Source organism: Camarhynchus parvulus, chromosome 2 (genome assembly GCF_901933205.1).
Source record: "Camarhynchus parvulus chromosome 2, STF_HiC, whole genome shotgun sequence".
Classification (NCBI taxonomy): domain Eukaryota; kingdom Metazoa; phylum Chordata; class Aves; order Passeriformes; family Thraupidae; genus Camarhynchus; species Camarhynchus parvulus.
This window is the reverse complement of record NC_044572.1, coordinates 137,384,103-137,389,467: the sequence shown is the minus strand read 5'-3', so window position 1 is coordinate 137,389,467 and position 5,365 is coordinate 137,384,103.

Below are 5,365 nucleotides of genomic sequence, written 5' to 3'. Positions count from 1 at the left end.
GATCAGGTAAAACTATCCTAACTGCATTTCAGTATCAAACTGCTCCCGGGGCAAGTACTACCTGAACACCATTGCACTGATGGAGATCTAAGGTATACTTTAATTTCTGCAAAATTTACATTACTGTAAGACTGCTCTCAACTAAACTGTTGTAGAGCATCAGCACTCAAAGTATTTTAAAAGTTGACATATTTGACTGAAAATACATTTAAAAATCAATGTGTCTTCTGTATTTCTGATGCTTGCCTTCAGTCTCTCACTGCAGAGTTGTCCTTGTGCTCTTTCCCCTGGACCATTTACTACCTGCCAGTTTCCTCATTAGTTCCACCATCTGATCAACTCTAGAAGTTAAAAATGACCCCAAACTGTGGCTAGCAGGTTGGGAGAAGAAAGCTAAGAATGCGTGGGAAGAGTGTAACAGAAGACAGGAAAGAAGAAAGACTGCAATTTAGCAGCAAGTAGAAACCTTTAGCCCCAAGGAAGCATTACAAGTGTCTATAGGTGTTAAATCTGAAACCTATTAAGCTCCAGTATGAAAAATCCTGCCACTTGATCAGCTGCAATTATTAAAAAAAAAAAAAAGCCTTTCCAGAAAATTAATATTACAAATGGTTAAACACATATTTCAGTTTACTGGAAACAAAATATGCTAGGAAGAAAAAGGAAGAATGTTTTCAGTTTTCTTCTTGAATAAAAGCCATAAACTTAAATATTTTTAAAATTATTAAGAAGAAGTGGGCTGATACATAATGCAATCAAAAAGGCCAGTCACAAGAATGCTGAGTCTATAGATAGTTTTAAATTCTTATACTATTTCTCCTCAGCTGGGAAAAAATATTCCTCATTTTAAGAAACAAAAATCACAGAAATCTTGAAAACCCCAATACAAACACGTTTACTCATACTGGTTATGGGATGCATGATTTACTGTGTCAGATCCTAAAAACATTCCATCTATCCAGGATTAGCAAATACTGAGAGCTGAATTTCCAGGGCAATTTCATAAATCCAAACTTTCTTTGCCTCATTTATATCTCTTTGTGTTCCTCTGTAATGATCTAATCATGTCTGGCAACAAAGTACCACACAGTCATTCATTCCCCATCCCAGTGGGAAGAAAAACTGTCAAAAGTAAAACTTATGGTTTGAGATACGACCAGTGTAATAATGGAAACAAAAGAATATAATAATTATTTTAATATTAATAATAGTAATCATAATAAATAATGTAATGAAAAGGAGAGGGAGAAAAATAAAACCCATGAAAAACAAGTGATGCATGGTACAGTTGCTCACCACCCACTGACTGATGACCAGCCTGTCCCTGTGGTCATTGGCTCTTGGGCAATTCTCCTGGCTTACATACTGGGCATGATGTTCTGTGGTACAGAATATGCCAGTCAGCCATGCTGGCCATGCTCCCTCCAAACTTTTTGTGTAACTGCTCACTGGCAGAGCTTGGGAAACTGAAAATCCTTGATTTAAAGTACGCACTACTTACTACAACCAAACACCAGTGTGTTATCAACGTTATTCTCATAATAAATTCAAAACACCACACTGTACCAGGTACTGGAAAAAAGTTAACTCTGTCCCAGCCAAAACCAGGACATTTTCAAATTAAATACACTGGTAGGAAATATCTCTGACTTGCCACGTAAAGAATTCCCAGCAAGCATAAACCCTTTTTGCTTGTAGCTTTTGATAAAAAGCTGTATTGTGAACTAAAGGCCAAGTGGCAAGAAATCAGTGTTTTCAGTTATTCTCAATTTTCATGTACTTCACATGGGATCTGTGGCAGGTGGCCCACACTGAAATCAAGAATCTAAACTACCAGCCAGAGTGCAAATATTTGTATTCAAATGTCTGCCTAATGCTCAGAACACAGTACCATGCTGATTTTGTGGTATATTTGAATGCCACTTTCAGAAACTATTTCACCTAAGGATGACCTAAGGGCAGTCATGGCTTACAGTTGAAAACTTCTGTCTGTATGCGCTTGCATAGCAGGTCCCTTTCCAGGACTTCCAGCTCTCCTGTACAGCTGCAGCAAAACTGACTTGCTGTTAATGGAGGCTGAAATTGTTCCTCAGAAAAGATCCCAACATACTGGACAAACTTTGGATTATCTGCCTTGCAATGCCAAAGTTTTTAGAGGATCAAATCACAAGTTATGGTATTTTTCCTTCTACTTCACATGTTAGAAGTGTGACTGTGACTATCCTGAATTTCTTGTTTGATGGCTCAAAAAAGCAATTTACTGTTGCCAATACTTGGAAGTGATTGGGCAAAGCAGCTTAGACTGGAAGGAACTGGAGGATGGGCGTGCAACTCAAGAGCGGATTTGGATCTCAAATTTCAAGGGAGAATTTTTGTCAGGGAAAAATGATTACTTCAGTTAATCCAAAGTAATGAAAACATGTTGTCCTTTCTCCTAAGAGAAAGTTATTTATATATGAATGAAGTTGTTCTGCACTTGCAAATTTATGATTGCCTGACAGAAACACTTGACCAAAGCTGAAAACAAAAATAGGCTTCTTGCCTCAGTTTCTTCCTAAATGTCACTGCATAATGTGATCTGCTATATGCTAGCAGGAGTGTACATCCTAGTCACAAACTTGCTTTTTTAAGTACCATCTGGAATGCATGTGTCTGAGCAGAGCCCGAGGAGAAACTCAGCAAAGTACGGAGTGCCGCATACAAATCAGTGCTGGTGGCAGCTCTTGAGAAAAAAAATGGGACAGGGAGATCAGTTACATTGTCTGTTCCAGGCCAGGGCATTCAGAGCACTTTTCAAGCTGAGTTTAAAAAAACCCAAAATGGCAAACAAAGTTAGTAATGGAGAATTTTTTTTTTTTTAATTGACCTTCATGAGAACCTAAGTGCAAAAGGTTGAAAAATATTTGACTTAATCACAAATATTTGAAAGAGCCATGTGGTAACTTAATGTATTGTTAATAATGAAGAAAACTTATTTATGGTGTTTTAAAATTGATAGGTCAGTGGATGGAACTCAATGCACAGGAGTTCTAACACACACTGTATTTTGATTTTCCTTATTTACTGTACTGTAGTTGCTTTAATTCTTAGCAGAATATCTGAAAATTATCCTGAAGTTTAAATACCAATTTGTTCATTAAGTGCATTTATGTCCACAGTACAAATGAAACATTTTAATATCAGGCAATTAACCTTAATGCTAGACCATGCAAATGAATTGTCTTGATTTTTAATTTTGATGGAAGGAAGCATTCGTTTTAGATGAAACATAAAAATATCAAACGGAATAGACATTGGAAAAAATAAATAATATTAAATTAGATTGGCATTATTTTAAAATACATTTAAGAATAAATTAGAGGACAAGATTACTGGCTGATCTTCACAGTAGTCACATACTGCCATGAGAAACAGATGTGATAACAATTCAAATCCTTTAGATTTAAACTGAGCCAAATTTAGACTATAAACTCTCTGGGATTTGCATATATTTGCTTCTTTGAAGTATGTACATTTAAAGCCCTATAATAAAGAATGGAAAAACTGAAAACTAAACTTTGGGAAAATGGAAAACCAACTACAGAGAGTAATCAGGAAAAGACTGGACCTATATATATGCTTAATGCTTTTAACTACATGGTAGGTATTGCCAAAAATTTAACTAGAACTTCTTAGTTTTGCTCCCAAAAAGGATCTCCTTTATATAAAGAATTGCTTATTCAAACAGTAGAGAGCATGAGAAAAACAACAGATGCATTTTTATTATTTTATTTTTTTAAATGGGCAGCTATTGAGGAATTGGTTGTGACAACTAAAGAAAAAATAGTAATAATTCCTTCCTGTCATTAGTTTCTGCTCAGTCAATGGCAATAGGGTGTAGGGCTTCTAAACAGGTAACTGGTACACAGTAGCTAGAAAGGCAATTTTGACCAATCCCCAATGTCTGCTGAGCCAGAGGAAGGAGGATTTCACACTAAAATGGACCCAAGTGAGGTAAGCACTGTGCAGGGCACGAGGCAGAGCCCAGCTGTGCTGGGGCCATTACAGCAGCACCGCGGGCCAGGGCGGGCAGCGCGGAGGTTTCTGGCCACACCTCTGTGCTGCCACGGCACTGCCGGGCACTCTGCTGGCAGGGGCCATTTCCTATAGCAGCAAATGAGGCAGCTTTGCTGGTCCACACTCCTGGTGGACCTTGATGCAATCCAGTGTGTCAGCACTGTTAAATTAATGAGAATGTCTTATCAGCAGGCCAGTGGTCGATGGCATGGACACTCCCTGGGTCAATGCCCGGAGCTCTAACTCCATATGGAGATACAGGAGAGTAGCGGCACAGCAAATGTTTTCTTGCAGAACAAAACCCTTGATATACTACTACACCTAGCAGAAATCCATGTGGGACATACACAGAATCAATGTTTATTCTGAATAAAGGTTCTAGTGAGACATTATGAACGTAAATGAATGCTGAAATCTTCAAAATTGAATCTAAGGAAAGAGAACCAGGAGACTGAACCTGCATGTTATTAACTATTATTTGCTGATGTTATCATCCCTTAGGATATATTATCTGAATGTCACAAATAGCAGTAATGCTCCTTAAACCCTCAGTAGGCAGATTTTCTTGGTATTCTGACATTATCTTTGTACACTTATGATCCATTGCACTAGAAGTATAGTTTCAGAGGTTATTTTAAAGGTTATTTTGAGGTTTTTGTATTGTCTGTCTCTTTGGCCCAAAGGCTGTTTGGTGTTCATCCAGAATGGTATATACTCATAGCATTAGACTTCCTAATGCCTGGGAGGATCAGAAAAATCCGTTTCCTAAAGCAGTCCTTGTTTTCCCTTTCCATTGTTTTTACCTATTGATTGACTCCTTCTGTTTAGAGTCCTGTTGTAACCATACTTCCCCCTGCATTACACTATACGTGGCCATCATAAATCAGTAAATTAGGACCAAGAAAACCTTTCTATATACAGTCGAAATCAAATTGGTCTAAACAAAGAAAGTGAGTGGCGCCCGCAGTTGTTCCCCTTGACAACAAACCACCCCACAGCACAAACACCTGCAGCGCCCCGGCAGCAGTGGGGAGCTGCGGGGATCAGGAACATCTCCCGGGGCCGGGCTGTGAGAGAACAGAGCACTTCTTTAACACATTTTAAACCCGACATCGCAGAGCCCGCCAGGGGCCCGATGAGGGCGGGGCACCCTCACAGTGCGGCCGCTCCCCAGCAGAGGCCCCGCCCCCCGCGGCGCCCGCGCGCCGCTGTCACTCAGCGGCCGTTTCGTCACTCCCGCGGCTCTGCCCCGCCTCCGGGGCCGTGCGCATGCGCAGTGGCGGGGCCGGGGCCGGTTGTGGGGGGGAAT